A 19,450-nucleotide genomic window follows, 5' to 3' on the forward strand; every position below is an offset into this window, starting at 1 on the left:
AAAGGAAAGAAACGAGGGAGAGGAGAAACGGACGGGAGATATATACTTATTTAAGGAATTAGAGGACGCGCAGCTGGGAAGTTCACAGGTTTTGAAACTGACCTTTTTCTGCGAAGTTCACTTTAATACAAGAAATTTGATAAGAGAGGCGGGCCTCCTTTCACGTTGCATCAGGTACTTGAGTTTAACAACCACGTCTGGAATAGCGACAAAAAAAAAAAAAAAAAAAAGGAAAATAAAAAAAGAAAGAAAGACTACGACGAACAGGAAAAAAAAAAAAAAAAAGGGAAAAAAAAGACAATGATTTCTCTGCGAATTTCTAATGGGAAACTGTCCGGGATACTTCCTCCAGCAGCATTCCGGGTTGCATGTATTTGTATTTCATTGATGGAGTCCTTTGATTCACTTGCACTTCACCCTCATCTTTAGTAGAAAAAAAAACCGAGACAACCACAAAAGCAAACAAACAAACGTGGCTGGGTTCTTTCTCCTTTAATCTTGGAGGGAAGCAGGCAGAGAGAGGCAGATCAAGCGCTACCTTTTCCACTCTCAAATCTTTGTTGGTCGTTTGCTGTCCCACCTCTGAAATAAAAGGGAGCGGAAAGCGCCAGGAGAGCGGAGTTTGCCTCCCTTTGCCGGTCTCTCCTATTCTGAGGGCAAAAGTAAATGGGGAAAAAAAAAGGAAAAGAAAAAAAAAAGAGAGTATTTAATTCCCAACCACCACTTGACACCACGGCAATTTTCAATAAGAGGTACTGGGTACATGTAAAATATGTTGATACACACGAACAAAGTTTATTTTGGCTATAACTTGTGAATTGATAGTTGACTGTCAAACATTTACATTTTATCTCATAAAGGTGTATCTATTCACGTAACCTTGTGATTTTTTGGTTATTATTATTATTATTTGAGAGACGTATAGCTATTTAACCTGGGGTACCCTGCAGTCAGTGATTGTTATCCCAGATTTTGCCATCTGACCCTCATGCTTATTGCCAAGACAGAGGGAAAGCTCTTCTACGCGAACTTTGGTATGGACGGGCTTTGTATCTATTTGTTCTCCATGAAAACAAAATTATTTATATTGACCATATTTTTTCTAGTGTATTTTAAGTTATTTAAAAAAGAAAAAAAGAGAAAAAAAAAAAGAAAGCAAGACGCTGTTATCTCATTGCATTTGTTGTCAGTACAATATATTTTGTTTCACTCAGGTTTGCTTCACCTTTTTTAATCCATTCTCGACGTCACGAATTTCAATAAGTGCCAAGTAATGAATTTAAGACACTTTGCCTATTGACTGACGGGGGGACGGTTCGGGGGCCGGTGCCAGCTCCCTGCCGGGACTGTCGGTGTCCAGCCAGCGCTGATGTTCTTTCTTTTCCGTGTTCTCACCTCCTGTAGATCTCGCACGTTTCTTTCCGCTCCGTAGATGTCGCGACACGCCGATAGCGCTCAGCACGACGAGGAAGCGCCGCTCGCCTCCGCGCAGCTTTTTTTAAAACATTTTTTTCCCCTCCACTTTCTGTGAGTTTTCCCCGAGTTTCGGCTGCACAAACCGGGACGTTCGCGTTGGGCTTTTCTGCGGCAGCCGAGCCGGGCGGACGCTCTATCGCAATTGTGTCTTTGCGAGTTCTGTCAGGTTCCCTCAGGTAATAAAAGCGAGCAAAGCGGAACGGCTCGGAATCTTTTCCAGGGCGGGATCCGGGGGCACCGGGACCCCCGCGCCCGGGCATTGCCCGCACCAGGGCGGAGCCTGCACCGAGCCCGGGCATTGCCCGTACCAGGGCAGAGCCCGCACCAGGGCAGAGCCTGCACCGTGCCCGGGCAGAGCCTGCACCGAGCCCGGGCATTGCCCGTACCAGGGCAGAGCCCGCACCAGGGCAGAGCCCGACCGTGTCCGGGCATTGCCCGCACCAGGGCAGAGCCCGCACCAGGGCAGAGCCCGCACCGAGCCCGGGCATTGCCCGCACCAGGGCAGAGCCCGCACCGAGCCCGGGCATTGCCCGCACCAGGGCAGAGCCCGCACCGTGGCCGGGCATTGCCCGCACCAGAGCAGAGCCTGCACCGTGCCCGGGCATTGCCCGCACCAGAGCAGAGCCTGCACCAGGGCATTGCCCGCACCGTGCCCGGGCATTGCCCGCACCGTGCCCGGGCATTGCCCGCACCAGGGCAGAGCCTGCACCGTGCCCGGGCATAGCCCGCACCAAGCCCGGGCAGAGCCTGCACCAGGGCAGAGCCTGCACCGTGCCCGGGCATTGCCCGCACCAGGGCAGAGCCCGCACCGTGCCCGGGCATTGCCCGCACCAGGGCAGAGCCCGCACCGTGCCCGGGCATTGCCCGCACCAGGGCAGAGCCCGCACCGAGCCCGGGCATTGCCCGCACCCGCCCGCTCCCACCGAGCGCTCCCGGGGCGCTCCGGGCCCGGCGCTCTCCCCACGCCGGGATTCTCCTCCCGCTCCTCCCGGGGCGCCGGGAAGCTCCAGGAAATCCCGGCGGGAGGAGCCGCTCCGGGCCAGCGATGGACGGGGCTGGCCGGGGATGCGCAGCCCCCGAGCCCCCGCCGAGGAAGGGTCGGGAAGGGTCCCCAGGGCTGGTGCGGCACCGCGGGCAGCGACGGGAGAGCCCGAGGTGTCCCCGCGGGATGGGCAGGGACAAGGACCGGGATAAGGACAGGGACAAGGACAGGGATGAGGACAGGGACAGTCAGGGCACCCCCGGCGAGGCCCCAGGCAGCTCGGCCGTTCCTGTGCTAATAACAGGCTGGAAATGATAGATTTTATATTAGGTAAAACAGCTTTATTCCAGCAAAAGTAAGATACTGCTAATTATAAAGTCAATAAAAGTAACGGTGCTGTCGATTGATCCCGAGTAGAGCAGTTCATTAATATGTGCAGGAGAGCATGGCAGGCTCAGCCCCGGCCTCAGCCACCCTCTCCCCCCTCCAAATAAACCTGCCGGGTCCTGCCTGCTCTGCTTAAGGCACAGCTGGTTGAGGTGGAGCTGCCCAACAGCCTCGTGCAGGTTTTTGGGGGTGGAACACAAACGTGGTGGGAACCTCAAACCTTCCCCCAGCTCTTGGCATGTCTGTCTTCAAGATGGTTGTAATAAAATTCAGGGAAAATGGGCTTTCATCCTATCAGGGAAGGTGATTGGATGGTGTGAGAGAACCGTGTGGTTTTTAGCACAGCTGTGATTAAAATAAAATAGCCTTAACGGGATGTTTTGGACAGGAATACTCGCATTCCTGGTTTCCTTGGACTGGAATCCCTAATAAGTCTACAGGCCAACAGAAGTTGGCCAGGACTCTTCTGTTTCTATTTTATTTCTTAGAGTGTCTGAACCTCTACAAAACCCTGTAGATTTCCCCAAATTTAATTATGGATCTTTCAGGAACCAGCCAGCTCTCACAGTCCGTGCTTCCTGCAGATAAAACTTTGGTGTGGGATTGACAGGGAGACGTGCTGGCCTGAGCAGGGGGGTGGAGAAGGGATCCAGAAATGCGGCAGGAAGGAGCAGACACCTGTTCCTGTCCTGGCAGAGCCCGTGGGGCGCTCCAGCAGGCCCTGCCGTGGGTTCTGTGGGGCTCAAGGTGCAGCTCCCACGTTTTGTTGTCTCTCTGCAGCAGCAGGAGCGAGCAGAGCGGGGCAGGGAGCAGCCAGAGCTCTGCCAGGGAGCTCCAGCCCCGCAGATCCTGCCTGGATCTCAGCTCTGCCCACACCACGGCGTGCAAGGAGCAGGGGGGGACAGCGTGCCTGCAAAGGTGCAGAGCCCTGGCACAAACCTGCTCTGTGCCCTGGGGCTCTCTCGCAGCTCAGCTCCTCCAGGCCAAGCTCTCAGAGCTGCCTTTTGGAGGAGCAGCCTGGGAACAGCAGCCGAGCCTCTGTGGGATCCTCGGAGGGAGCTGTGGCTGGGCAGCCACGGGATAAATGATGTGTTGTGCCAGCAGCACAGCCTGTGCTCCTTCCTGCCCAGCAAATATTGATACTTGCTCCATTTTGTGGCTGTTCCCGTTTTGTTTGCCCTTGAATCCTCAGTCCCTGGCTATTTCCGAGCCTGATTCCCTCACTGTGAGGTGCCAGCAGGTGAAAGGGCACCTTGAAGGTCACCTCCTCCTGCAGAGGTTTGAGGAATAAAAGCAGGAGATTTGGATCCCTTTGGGGCTTCTGAGGTGGGCAGCAAAGTTCTGCAGGGACCTGGAAAAGTTCTGCTCATTTTTAAATTTCGCTTCCCTGCATTCAAGCAGCGACTGCCCCTGGTTTTCCTGGAGGATCCAGTGAGTGTTCCCAGCCACGGGAGCTGTCACTACTCACACTTTACACCAGCACTCAGCCTTCCCTCCAGGTGTTCCTTAGGCAATTAACTTGGTGTGAGTGAAGGAAATCCTCAGAATTTTCGACACCCCGAGTCCCCCTGCTCTGCTGGCAGGCCCTGGGGCTTTGGGATGTGTTTGTGCTGCTTTGCCAGCTCCTCCTGGCCCCAAGGGCAGAACCAGCAGAGCCACCAATGCCCATCACCTCCCTCAGCCCTATGCTAACACCAGGGCTGCTTTGACAGGGGGAAGAGCCACACAAACCCTCCCTTCCCCGTGTGAGGCTGAGGGTTGGGGCTGGAAGTGCCAGTGCTGTGAGTGCCAGTTTTGGTGCTGTAAATACCAGTTTTGGGGCTGTGAGTGCCAGTTTTGGGGCTGTTTTGGTGCAGTGAGTGCCGGCGCTGCTGCCCACCCTCCCAGGGAACAATTCCTTCCCAAATCCCACCCATCCCTGCCCTCCATCACTTTGAAGCCATCCCCCTCCTTGCCCTGTCTCTACACGCTCTTAGGAAAAAACATCTGAATTTTGGAAGCAACCAGAAGAAGACACAAGGATTCTCCTGAAGGTGATTTTAGTTCAGTGCCTGAATTCTGTGAGGGCTGGCCCAGGTGGCCTCCCCTGCTGTGTGCCAGAGCATCCAGGAGGGGCTTTGGCAGCCCAGCACAGACAGCAGTGTGCAAACTGTTATTATTAACAACAACACACTTCCCACCCTCTCATTGTCCTTTGAGTAAATATTTAAGCAGTGGAAACTTGGCTTGCACCTCCCCAGACTGGCAATCTGCTGGAAACTGAGATCCTGCCTGGATCCCCTTACAAAATCCCTGTGAACACTCAGAACATCTTTTTCACCACTCCTCTGCTTTATGGACACGCTTTAATTATTATGCAGATTCTCCTTTAGGAAATATTTGGATTTGGAAGTGTTTGGCCATGTGGTAATCTTTAGGAAGAAGGTAAACATATTCTTTGTTAAAGAAAATGTAAATAAAGAATTGCCCCAAAATATCTCAGAGAGGTTAAATGCAGGACAATGGGAACCACATGGAAATGTTCCTGCTGTCCGTGGCAGGGAACTCAGGGATGTTCCCAGTGACTTTGGTGACTGCAGCAGGAATTCTGCTGGGGTCCTGACCCTGTAAGAAAAGGGAAACAATGGGGGAAGGAATTAACTGGGTTTGATGGATTTGCAACCACAGAATCCCAGACTGGTTTGGAAAGGATTTCAGTGTTCATCCCACCCACCCCTGCCATGGCAGGGACACCTTCCCTGTCCCAGGCTGCTCCAGCCGGGCCTCGGGCACTGCCAGGGATCCAGGGGCAGCCCCAGCTGCTCTGGGCACCTGTGCCAGGGATTTCCCACCCTCCCAGCCAGGAATTCCCTCCCAATATCCCATCTTACCCTTTGTCATCCCATACCTGGTTCAGATTATCCCAGTTTCTGAAGAGTTATTCGCTTACAGAGATACCACAGCTCCAGCACCCATCCTCCCCCTGCACAGGGATGGGAGCTCATCCCCAGGGCTCCTGCTCTGTTTTTAGCTGCTTTTCCTCCTTGTGCAATCCCTGCAGTGGGATTTGGTTATTCCCACAGGGCTGGAACTGCAGGAGAACATTTCCTGATGGATCTGATGGTTTCAGGCCTGTTCCTGACCTGTGGGGCAGTGGCAGCTCCGTCCTCCTCCCCCTGCAGCAGCACAAGAGGTGACAGACCCTGGTGGGTTTTGTCCCTGCTCCATGCAGCTGACAAGGAGCTGTGCAACCTTAAGCAGATGACAATTTTTACATGTGTAATCAGTTTAATTACACAAGCTGCTTACAATACTTTCCTACCCAGGTAAAGGATTCTGTATGAATTTCAAAGCTAATTTGGCCACATCAACACTGCTAAAGGAAACAGGTACATTTGCAATTCATGCATCATTTTACGTTCAGATGTAATTAATTTGGATTATTTTCTAATGAACTCGTTTTGCTGGAAATCAAGAACTTCTTTTCCTGGGCTGGGGAAGTGCCTGTGGATTTTCCCTCTGAGCTCTCTGGCAGAAATCTGCCCTGAGCTGTGTCTGTGGAACAATGGAGAGGCAGATTTACAGGGTGCCAGCTCTGCTCTGGGCCTGCAGGAAGATGAATTTAGATGAATTAAGCCTTCTCTCAGAAATGGGACATATACACTGCAATTGTTATTAGCCAAGATATGGCCTGGGCCAGCCTCAGCTCTGGGTGAAGTATTCCTGTGAGTAATTTATCTCCAGGGCTCTCAAATGTAAGAATTTATTTAAATTTCAAGTTGTGCATAAGTTCTTTAAGTGTCCTGCTTAGTTTTCAGGAAAATAACAACAAACACAGAGCAGGATTTGGGTTTGGTTTTAACTCCTTCCTGTGTGTTTGCACAATCATGGGTCAGCCATGTGGGGGAATCTCTGGGGGTTCAGTGGATTCAGATGTTGTCAAGGAGGAAAAGGGAGTTTGGTCTTGTCTAAGTGCAGAGAACTTGGAGCAGAGGTGTGGATTCATGCTGGAGGCTCAAGGAGCCAAGAGAATAACTGGAGCAGAAAGAGGAACTTTTGTTCTGCCATTTGCAATTAAAATCCAGAGAATCACAGAATGCTTTGGGTTGGAAGGGACCTCAAAGCCCATCCCACTGCACTCCCTGCTGGGGACAGGGGCACCTTCCACCATCCCAGGGTGCTCCAAGCCCAGTCCAACCTGGCCCTGAAAGATGCTCGGACTTTTGTACTTTAGCACCTATAAAATGGGGGCGGTCACAACTTCAACGTGGAACTGAAGTTGCAAAAATTTAAAGAAAACCTCCAGAATTCTGCAAATTGTTCTTGAGGCTGCACTGGGTCCCTCTGTGGGCAGCACCCCCCTGGCCCTGTGGTCTGAGGAGGAGGATGGAAGGATGGCCTTCAGCCAGCCTTTCCAGAGAAGGAGCTGCAGAATGTAAATGAAAACAAAACAAAACACAAAAAAAATCAGGTTTGGGCACAGAAGAAACGCATTGGCCACAAATTGCATTTTTCCTGATTTCTGCACAGCTCTCCAATTGGCACAACCTTGTTTAGCTTCAGAGATCTAAGAAAATTACAGCCCAAGGCTCTTGGATGGTGCCTGAGCGTGGCTCTTATCGCTCAGATCCTGGGGAATAATTTAAGGCCAAATGTCCATCCCAGCTCCCCTGCTCTGACATTCCCATGTTTGCCCTGGGACACCCAGGAAGGCAGAAAATGTGGGCAGTCTTTAGAGCAGTCTCACATGAAAAAGGTGTAAAATTGTCAAAAGCAGCTGCAGCTCCTGCAGAGAAGCATCCTGGAGCATCCCAGGCAGAGGGAGGGAGGTGTCCCTGCCATGGCAGGGGTGGAAGGAGATGATTTTTAAGGTCTCTCCCAACCCAGACTGCTCTGGGATTCTGAGTTCCCTGGAAATAAATAACCTGAGAACACCTCTTGGGAGCAAACTGCTGTTGGTACCTGAATGGCAAGGCTGAGGAAAGAGCCAAAGGAATGAATTCCAGCAAAGCCCTGGAATCTGGGGGGCTGTGGGTGCTGAGAATGGCTCCAGCCCAGCCAGGGGTGCTGGGAGCCACATCCAGCTCTGCTGCAGGTGGGGAGGGAACAAGGGAGGTTCTGTGGGAGACAGAGGGGCCAAAGCAGCAGGAACCCATCCCTGCAGGCAGGGAAAATCCAGGATGGGCCACAGATGGGGACGGGGACAGGAGGAGCTGTGACAGGGAATGTGGGGATGGGAGGGACACAGGGAGTTTGGTGGGGGCCATGACAAAACCAGGAGCATTTCCAGGTCCCCTGGATGCCCTCCCAGCTGGGCACAGTGCTCTGGTTCTAATAAACAGTCTCAGGCTGTGTCAAGGGAAATGCAGGTGGGATATCAGGAAGAAGTTTTTTCCAGAAAGGGTGAGAAAGTTCTGGAATGTTCTGCCCGGGGAGGTGGTGGAGTCCCCATCCCTGGGTGTGTGTAACAAAGCCTGGATGTGGCTCTGGGTGCCAGGGTTTGGTTGAGGGGTTGGGGCTGGGTTGGACTCGATGGTCTTGAAGGTCTCTTCCAGCCTGGGAATTCTGTGATTATTCTGTGATTCTGTGATTCTGTGAATTCTGTGAATTCTGTGATTCTGTGAACCCAAATGGACTCGTGGAATGCTTTGCTCACTCACCAATTTTTTTCCTGGATGAAACAACCCAAGGGAGCCTGGGCAGTCTGTGCCACACAGGCTGGCAGTGCTGGCCCTCCCAGAGCTTGGGAATTCAGCAGGTAAAGGTGGGAAGGGAAATGCCCAGTTTGGCCCTTGGAATGTGATTGTCTTGTGTACATTTGTGTCCCACAGAAGGACCAGAACCAAGGAGTGCAAGCAGGAAATTCAATTTTCCTGCTATCCATTAATCCATCATCCATGAATGGCCACTGTCTCCATCATTCCCAGGGACAGGGAAAACAAAACTCCTTCAGGGGAGCTTGGGGGTTCCTGAGGGCATCACAGCCGGATGAAGGGCATGGAGATCATCCTCCTCCTCCTCACCAAATGTACTCCTGGCCTTGCACCTGCTGCCAGCAAGGCAATTCCAGAGTGAGGGTGATGGAAACCTTGCTGGAAAGGGGATGTGCAGTGATGGAAAGGAAGACAGAAGATTTCAAGCTGTAAATAATATTGTTTCCCTCCTCTAGGATTTGTTCAGAGAGGCACAGGAACTGCCAACTTCACCCTGGCTACCTGCAAACTGCGAGCATTTAAACACAATTAATGCAAAATAGCATTTAATTCTAACTGAATCCCCTCATTTGCAGCACATGGATAAAATTCCAGTGGGGTGGGACTCCATGGAAAGTCTCGTGAGCAGCACTCACTGAGCTGGAGCTGTCTGTGTAAGTGCAACTTCACAAAGGATAATTTTTATTTTTGACATCCATTTTAAAGGAGACTCAAACCTAAGTAACAACTTCTGTTCCAAGCTCTCAGCAGAGCCGTTGGGCCCCCAAAATAAACTGTTGGTTTAACATTTATTTGTGCCCAAACCCACACACATTTGTTTGCAGAGATCAAAGTGGGTTTCCAGTTTACAGCCGAAGCTGTGGCCGTGGCGGAGCTGTGGAAACCCTCCCCGGGTGTTTGAGCAGAGCTGTTTAAACACAGCTCTGCAGCCAAAAAATCACACGGAGCCCTGGGCTCCGGGGGCACCCTCGAGCCCTTTGTAGGCTCCGTTTGGGATTTCAGAGGGGAGAACATCCCCGGATCAGTAATTTCCCAGCGCCTTTATTTCCCTCTCAAAGCGCAGGGCAGCAAACAGCTCTGCCAAAGTGATGTGAAAAGGTTTCCAGCTGGGAGGACGTGTTGGGATCTTAAGCCTCATGCTGGAGCAGCTCCTTGCTGCTGGAGATGAATCCCAGCATCTTCCCCTCCTTCTCCTGGAGGGAGCAGAGCTCCAGCTGTCCAGAGGGACCTTCCACAGCGTTTTCCCAGCCCATCCCCTGGGAACCAGCCCTGAGATCCACGGGGAGGTAAAAGTTAATGATGATTGTGCATCTAAATCCTGGCAGGGCTGGAATTCAGGGGATCAAGGACTGCAAGAGCCTCTGAACAGAATCAGAGTTACCTCGTGTTCAGACACTCCCCACTGGGCAGATACTTGGAGTGGCAGATGTAAAGTTAATGGCATTTAATAAAGTATCTGCAAAGGGAAAAATACCAGTTCAGTATCAGAGAGAACAGGATGAGTGGTCTGGCTTACATTTCCATGGCCAATCTGGTTCCATTTCTATCACCCCTTTATCAATATTTCAGGCTTGATTATTTGGATACAATAAAAAAAAAACCAAAAAACCCCTGGGCTCCAGGAAGAGCCCAACCTTCTCAAGGACGTGGTGGATTTTAGCTGATGTTGGTTTCTGCTCAGTGAAACTATTGGCAGTTGCTGTGTGTGAGTGGGTTGATCTTTAAAGCATCAATTCTCGGGGTGTTTGTCTTTCCCCGTGCCTGCTGTCTGCAAATCCTTTAGCAGGCAGAGATCTGGGCAGTCCTGACCACAGCAGCATATTTTATTTGTTGAAAATCAGTTTTGTATTGTAATAAAGAATATTTGCTGTGGCAGCCTGGGTTTTTTTTTCTGGAGACTGATTTATACCTGTCCAGACAGCTAAAGAAAAATGCCTTAAGACTTAACTGCACAATTCTATTATCCTAAGTATCAACTCTCAAATTCCTGTAGTGAACTGACTGTGGATTTCTGATTAAAAATGAATTCTAATTAATTTAAGGATCAGAAAGAAACAAAAGGAAAGCCATGAGCTGCTACCTGACATCATGGCTGGGACTGGTCTGGAGTGGATGGAGGGCTGAAAATGTGAGAAACAGATCCTGGAATCCCAGAGGGGGTTGGAGGGACCTTAAAGCTCATCTGCCATGGGATGCCTTCCACCACCCCAGGCTGCTCCAATCCCCTTCCAGCCTGGCCTTGGACACTTCCAGGGATGGGGTGGAAGCAGCTCTGGTCCAGTGGGGCTGAACTGGATCCCCTGGCAGGGCCTGACAAGGCAGGGAGGGAAAGCTGCAGTGAGAACATCATGGAGAGCTCCCTCCTGGAGTGTCCTCCTGAAGGTATTTCTGCTGTCAGAAGGTCCACAAGTCTGGAACTGGGGGTTCAGCAGCTCAGCTCTGTGATGGGAGGCAGAAATGCCAAATTTAACCTCACCAGGACGAGGTGGAGGAGGGACAGGCACTCCTGGATGGACTCAGGGCTGGGAGAGGGGAGAGGGAGCTGAAGTTGTGGATGAAAAGGCAGCAATGAGTCCGTTTGGAACCATTCTGTGTCTGTGATCTTTGGCAGGGGGTGACTTTCTGCTGCTGCTCTCTCCTCTCTCCTGACCAGGACCCCGTTCCTGGCTGGTCCCCTTTGTCCCACTGGGATGTTTCTATTTATAGCCCTTTGGGGTGGGTGTGCAGGGCCAGCTCAGCCCCTGAGACACAGCTCAGCTTCCCTCAAAGCAGCTGCCTGAGGAGGGGCCTCCTCCTCTGGGAACCTCCTTTCCAGAGGGGAAAAGTGCCCAGGGATGGCTGGTGTGTCCCCCTCTCCCCTCAGCCTGACTGCCATGAGCTCCTTCCACCATCCCAGCTTGCTCCAAGCCCTGTCCAAGCTGGCCTGTGTCACCTCCAGGATGGGAATGCAGGCGACACAGGAAAAACAAGCACTGGAGATGGAAAATGGTCACTCACACAGGCAGCATTCATCAAAAAACCAGCCCTCAACCCCTGTTTGTTTAACTTTTTGTTTGCTTGTTTTTAATTCTTTAATATAAACTAGTCAGTTTTAATTATTTTAGATGCAACCAGAGCCCCTTTTTTTCTGATTTAAACCAGTTATAAATATAATTTTCTCATTGCAGACCCAAGGAGTCCCTAAAGCAGTTCCAGATGCCAGACATGGACATTTGTAACATTCCTACTGGGGGAGAACTTTGGATATTGAATCCAAAGCAACAAGTTTAGCAAACAAGACACTGACACACGAAGAGAGAAAATGGTGAGAAGAAAAAAGTTCAGTCTATAAAATTTAGATGAAACTTCTCCAATTCATACAAAGAGTTTTACAAACATTAGTTTAAGCAAAGACATGGCTCAAAAATGAAACCTGAAAAGGAGTGAAAGGACTGGACTGAGGAGAAGTGGAATAAAATGGAAGGAAGAGGCAAAGGAAGAGAATAAACAGTAAACAAATGGGGACTTGAAAAAGAAGTGCAAAATGTCAAAGGAGAAAAGCAGAAAATCACAAGAAATGCCAAGGAAGAATAATTTCAACAAGGCAGGGATAAAAAATTGAGCTGGATGAGGAAAAATGCAAGAAATACCAGGAGTTACAATGTTCTAAGGACAACAAAACTGTGAAAACACTCAGGAGGAAAGAGAAAATATGAAAAACCTCATTTTGTATTAATTGTGTTCCCTTTCAGACACCACATTCCAACACTGGAAAAAACTGCTGTAATGAGATTATTGTTTACAGCAGGTTCTTTATTCCTCAGCTGCTTCCTGTTCAGCCTGCCTGTGTTTGATCTCATTCTGTCAAACCTTGCAGAGCAGCCCCTGAGTTGCTACCTGAAAATAAAGACTTAATCACGCCAATGGATTTGGAACAAAAATCCTCATTATGGCCCCATTTTTCCTAAAGGCTTTGTGTGATTACCCAAAGCTCAGGCTGCAGCTTTACAGCTTCTGGCAATCTCCAGCCATTGATGGTTGGGGGCTTGGTTTGTTCCTTGACCTTGAGCAGCTCAGGTTTGGGGTGGCAGTCACCCAGGATCCACCCTTCAGTGCGATGCTGAGAAACGCAAATTCAATTAAATATTAGAGCCCAAATATTTAGACAGAATAATTACATCTAATCCCTTAATGGTTGTTGAAAATCGCTGCCCTCACAGCATGGCAAATCTTTGGATTTTTGGGGAAAAAAACATTGGGAAACAGGCATGAAACCCCCCAAAGAAGCAATTAGCTAAATAATCCCAGGAATACACAGAGGAAGCAAGTGGGAAACGTTGTATGGAGTTGTGGTTATGGAGGGAAAATGATTTTATTATCATGTGTTTTAAACAAGCAGGTGCCCACATTTTTCATGCAATGGCACGGTTGCGTTAGGCACTAAAATCAGATTTTAACGTACTTTTAAATGTTCTCCCTTCCCCTCCACTCCAGGGTTTGAAACTGTGGCTTTTGTCACCATTCCCGTGCCTTCCAAAGGTTCCTTTAAGCACCCCACAATTAGCAGAGCTGGCTAATAGACCATCTCCTTGATAAACTTCCTCGTTAAGGGGAGCCCAGGACAAAAAACGAGCCTGGTTCTTTAAAAGTTTATCCCTGTGGCACCATCGTGTAAGCATCCATATGGGACAGTAAAAATGGAAGACGACACATTAAATGACATTATTATAAAATGCAATACTCTTGGAATGATCCCTTATTAAATTAGGCTCTATGATCTGAGATGAATTTCCCCGATCCCTAATCCATCACCAGAGAAATATTAAAAGATAGGTCTCAACTGGCATTAGAATCGCACTCAGTCTCTACTTTCATTATTTTGAATTAGGGTGCTACTGGGGGGAAGCCTCTTAATGAGAATTAGAGTGATTCACTGGCCTCCTTTTGGATTTTGACAAGTAAAATATTAACTCTTCAGTCACAGCTGTCGGAATTAAAATACTTGGCAGCCACAGATGCACAAATTAAATTGGCCTTTATGTTTCCATATTGCTGACCTCCTTAGAGGCAAAAACATCAAACCCAACAATAACAGCAAACCCACAGCATGTCATTCCTTGGAAGAAAATATATTTATTGAAGTTTTTATATTTGTTTCAGTTTTGAACACATAATTGAACAAATACGGGACGTTTCTACAAAAGGCTCTTATTTTAATTTTGCGTTCTGTAAAACTTCAGCTACAAATCAGTTCCTGTGAACCATTAATCAGGCAATAAAATAATAAATGAAGTTATTTCGGGGATTTCTTAACTGTTTAAACCAACATAAATCAGATTTACATGCAGTGCATCAGTGAAAACATCTTAATGGCTTTGACTGGCATTTCTTTGGGATTGTTTCTCTGGTTTTAATAGATTCTTTTTCTTAGAAACAATATTTGAAAATGCACAATTACTGCAAAAGAACAAGGCTTTTTATTAGCAGCGCTCCAGTTTGGAACAGCAAAATAAGCTGGAGTTTAGCAATGTCAAGAAAAGATCCTTTCTGATCTTTCCCCCTCTTTTTTGATTTACTGCTGTGGCAGTGGAATTTCAATTAATCTCAGTTAAGCATGCCTCAATTAAGTGTATTTCAATAATAATAAGAGTTTCCAAAGTGGAATTGCAGCATGGAAAAGAAAGGAAGGCTGCAGAAGTGATGCAGAGGTGGCTTTATTTTTATTTTTATTTTTTCAAGCTCTCCTTAAATTCTCTGATCCATCACACCCAGGGCAGCCTGGGGTTTGTTATCCTTGCCTGCGTCCCTGGTCACCTCCAGCGCTGTCCCTCCTCCCTAACGATCCCGCATTGATCCAGCTGGGAGCGCTGGCAGCGCCTCCAGGGGATGGGGATGGAGCCCCTCAGCCATCCCCACAATCCCGGGGTGAGCTCCCTGGACCTGCCCTGGGCAGGGAAAATCGGGGGCTGAGGCCGAGGCAGGCACAGGGGGGTGAATTTGGGCTCCCTGGGAGAGGTCACAGGTGGAATTCCTCCACAGAATTCCTGGGAGCACGGACTGGGATGCGCTGCAGAGTGGATAGGCTGTGACAGCGTGGAGCAGCTCGTGTCTGACGGGAGGAAATGGAGTTTGGTACCCTCTCACTGCTTCCCCAGTTTTCACTCATCCATAACCAGCCTGGGGAAGGTGATGCCTCTTCTGCTCCTGACAGGGGAGTTCCAGAGCTGATAACGCAGCATCACTGGTATCTAAAAGGATCCAGCTCTGAAACCTTAATATTAGGAAGTTATTCCCTTGTTATTCCCTGGCAGGGACCTGATGGATGCATTTGCACTGTGCACATTTGTTGTTCCCCCTCTCCCTGGCACCTCCCCAGGGAAATGGGACACACTTGCTGTGCTCAGCACAAAGGAACCGGCCCCAAGTTGTGCCAGGGGAGCTTCAGGTTGGATATTTGGGAAATTTCTTCACCAGAGGGGTTGTCCTGTGGTGAAACAACAAAGAGGTGGCAGTGGTGGAACCCCATCCCTGGAGGGGTTTAACAGCCCTGGGGAGGTGACACTTGGGGACGTGGGTCAGCGGTGGCCTTGGCAGTGCTGGGGATGGTTGGACTCGATGGTCTGAGACGACTTTTCCAACCTTAATTATTCTTGAGGATGCTGAGGTGCCCTGGTGGCTGGGACAGTTTAGGGCTGTGACATCCAGCCCTGCCTGGTCAGAGGTCCAACCACACTGAGTTGTCCCAGAGTGGGCTCCTCGTGCTGCTCTCAGTCACACATGGGGACAACATTCCATCAGCAATCCTAAGGCTCTCCTGGAGCCTCTTCTCCATTGTTTTCATCCCTTTCATTACATTATCTCAGCCATGCAAACAGCTCCTTCATGGGATTCAGGCTTTCCTAGGAGCGCTTACCCCATCTTTCCTCCTTGCCACATCCCCACTCCTTCTGAAGCCCTCCTCCCTCGGAGCACTGCCCCAGCCCCGTCTCAATCCAGAATTCCCAGTCTGGATTGGGGCTGGGAATCCACACAGAGCTTTCCAGGCTCTGTGGTTCCTTCCCGGGTTCCTCGTCCGGAGCCAGGAGCACCACGGAGCCACCTCTGTGTGAATTAGTCCTGGGAACTACTTAATCCATCTTCCCTGGAATTAAATGTGCACGGAGAGCTGCCGGGGGCCGTGCCGCGGGCGGCTTTAATTTCTTTTTTAGAAGGCATTAGCAGAACTCGATAAAGGGTCAAGTAATTTCATCCAACTTGCCACCAGTTAGTTAAGGGGAAGCGACAGGGCTGGAGCCTGACGTTGTTACAAGCCCGCAGAATCATTTTATACAACAGGAGGTTTAAAATCCCATTTTTTTTGGCCGGCAGAGCGCTGGCGGGAGGGAGGATGCCGGGCTGTAACGGATTGCCCCAAACGGGGCACCACCAGGGATATCTGAGTTTCGGGGGAGGGCTGGGGGCTGAAATGAGATGGTTACTTGTGGCACGGGAGCGGCTGCGGAGCGGGGCCGGGGAGCCTGGCCGGGGAGTAATTCCCGGGAATTGTGAGCGGACAGTGGGTCCGCGGGGAGCGCTGGCAATCATGGCGGAAACAATGTTTGCATCGATCAGCTGTCACGGTGATTTATGGCTTCATTTTGCTGTAATGGAGAATTAGTGGAAAGATTATCAGGGACTCAACACTTTGGCTTGTTACCCATGTCCAGACGAGCAATTTGTCTCCCTGAAGCAGTGAAATACTTGTGACAGCTCCAACACTTGCCCTAATTCAATCAAGAGAAAATGTTGGAATTAATTTGTTACAAGAAAATTTAAATATGTTCAGCAAACAGTAACCGCAGAGCAGCAGCTGATTTATTGTGCTCGGCAAGATATCGATCCGCTTCGATCTGCTCCATGTTGAGGTTTTAATGTGTAATAATTTCCAATTTAAAGCTCCTTTTCAAGATCACGGGTTTAAAGAGAGGGCAGGCTGGGTCTCAAGACCTGATTAGGAGCCTGTTGCAATGGCTTTGTCAAAAGCCTGTTTGAATGTAAATTCATAGTTATCTTTTGCACTATCTTTAATATTCTTGACATGGATTTTATTGTGTGTCAAACCTCAGGCCAGCTGCCTGCCACAACCATTAATGAAACATCTTAGGAAATAAATCTCAGTCTTTATACAATATTTTTAAAAACCTGAAACATTAGATGTCAGCGAAAAAGGTGGAACAGCATCCTTTTTTTTTTCCCCTGCACAGTAAAGCATCAGAGATGGAGCAGTTTTACAGCTCCCCTACACAATTAGATTGAATTATTGTGCAAATGCTATTATGCCATAAGCCTAAATTCCAAAGTCTGCAGGAATATTTTAGGTGCTTGTACAGATCTGTTATCTTCATTGAAGGTGTGACAGCTTATTCGACCCTTACAGATCTATAATTTTTAAGCTTTTCATTATTAAAATGCTCTCCCCTAATGCCTGTAGGGTGACACCACTCAGGGAGGTGGCTGGAGCATTGGAAATTTAGCTCCTTATAATTCATGGAGCAGCCGTGGTGGTCTGCAGGCTGTGCCAGCTCCTCTGCCACCCAACTCCTGCAAAATGGGGGGAAAACCAAATGTGCTCAATGAATCCTTTCAACCACATTGTTATGATTGATTAAAGGCAAACCCAGGGCTAAAACCTTGTTTAATAGCCAGCTCCAACTCTGAGTTTTCGCCAGCATTTTTAGGACATCAGTGGGTCACATAATTAGAGAGCAATCCTGTTCAACCTAATCAATAAGGAGTCGTCACCACCATTGGACACATCCATAGCCAAGGATTTTTTTGCTCATTAGGAGAGTTTATTTCAGTTATTCTTAGTTTTGCTGCCTCATACTGAGCACTGAAAAATCAGCTCTCTTCATTTTAACCGGTTTTGAAAGTATTTCTCACAATGTCTGGGCTGTCAAACACAGGGTTTGGGCGTCACCACTGGGTCAGCCATGCTGGGAGGTGCAGCCCCCCAGGTTCTCCCAGGAAAACCCACACTAGGCAGCAGGATTTTTCCCAAATGGGTGATGGGAGAGGTGTGTGAACACCTCAAGCCCACCTGGGTGATCCCAGGAGAGCGTTTGCACCTTCCCAGTGCAGGGGAAAGGACCAAACTGCAGGAGAAGCTGAGCTCCTGAGCTCCCTTGGTCACCAGAGCACCTGCACTAAATAGCCCCATCCCTAAGTGTGTGCCAAATGCTGTTTGAAGGATGAATGCTATCCCTTCAAACAGGAGCTTCCTGCCTGCCCCCTCCTGGGCTCTGGACTTTGCTGGCTTTGGAGAAGCCTTTGCAGAAGCAGCATCTGTCTCTGTTGGAGCTTTTGGAGGCAAAATGTGAAAAATTCCTGGTCCTACATCCAATTTTGAGGGAAGGTATTGCACAGGATGTCCATTGGGGATCACATTTGGTCAGTAACTGAAAATGAGGTGAATTGGGACAAAACAGCCACGCGTTGCTCACTGGAGACACTCTGGCTCAGGGGTGGTGACCTCTAGGAGGTGTTTTGGTGGCCTGGCAGCAGAGTGTCCCCTGGCAATACCCCTGGGGAGGGGACACAGCAGGATCATGGTCACATCCCTTGGATGCACCTCAGTCCCCTCCAGACCAGCTTGGGCAGAGCTCTCACTGTGTCCTCGGCCTCCCTCCCAACAAACCCTTCCCTGACTCCTCAGGGAAGTCAGGGAAGACAAGACTGAAGACAAGATTTCATCTGCCAAGGGCTCCAAAGACTCCCTTGACCTCAGATGGTGTCTCTGGTGCAAGGATTTAATGCTGCAGCCTTTGCTGGGCAGCCACATTCCCACCTCACTGCTCTCCATGATGGAGCTGAACATCTTCCCCCTTCCTGAGACATTCTCTCTTTATCCTTCCACACGTGTGCACTCAGTGCCTTTGGTAAAGCAAATACAATTTTATTAAATTCTGTGCATGAGTTGGATCATAAAAGAAAAGGGATTATGGACATGCTGTAGCAGCTTTATGAAGGGAGGTGTCCCTGTATTTCCAAGATTCACTCTGACTGGGGGCTTCAGGATTGGGAATGAGTATTTTTTTAATAAATGCCGTGCTGATATTGTGCTCCCACCTCTGCAAATCCGCAATTACAACTCAGTTTTTCATTACAAACTAGAAACGTAAATATTTCTGTGGTCTTTGATGGAATTTAACTTCTGCAGCAAATAATATCTGCACATGTGTTTCCTATCTTGTTCTTTCCCGTGTAATACCAGGCATGCTACAGCCAGTAAAATATTATTATAAAAGTCCCTTTGCTGCAAGTCTTGACCAAAAAATCCACAGCTTTCTATCAAAAGTATTCCTGAGGGTTCCTGGGAGCCAGCAGAGCTCTCGTGGTCGGGAAGGCCATGGCAGGCTCAGCTTTGTCCTTTGTGGTCACATCTTCAGGGGGTGTCCCATCCACGAGACCCTTTACTCTGCTCAGAGACCCTCAGATCTCCTTTTGCTCCCAGTTTTTGGGGAAGCCAGGCTGCTGCTGGGTGATTTTGGGAGGCTCTGAGCCCCAGCCCCCTCGGAGAGCCAGGCTGAGCATCCCTGGGCTCTGCATCCCAGCAGGGAGGGAGGGCCCACACCAGTCCTGTGTGACCTGGAGGAGAATCAGGCCTTGACATTCAAAATTGAATTAGACTAATATTTAAAACAGAGATAAACTGACATTTAGAACAGTCCAATGTTCTGTTGTTTCAATTTGCTCTTTTTTTTTTTCCTTTCTTTCTTTCTTCATTTTTCATGTCTCAAGGCTCCACCACATTGGAAGTGGCTCACTGGGGGTCTGCTGCTGGATCATGACCTGCAGGGACCCCAGGGCTGAGGTCTCACGCTTGTTCCTCCAGCCCTACAAGCAAGAAGAAACCTCCTGGCTGACTCCAGTGGGATGCAGTGTTGTCCTCACC

Source organism: Molothrus ater, chromosome 10 (genome assembly GCF_012460135.2).
Source record: "Molothrus ater isolate BHLD 08-10-18 breed brown headed cowbird chromosome 10, BPBGC_Mater_1.1, whole genome shotgun sequence".
In the NCBI taxonomy this organism is placed as follows: domain Eukaryota; kingdom Metazoa; phylum Chordata; class Aves; order Passeriformes; family Icteridae; genus Molothrus; species Molothrus ater.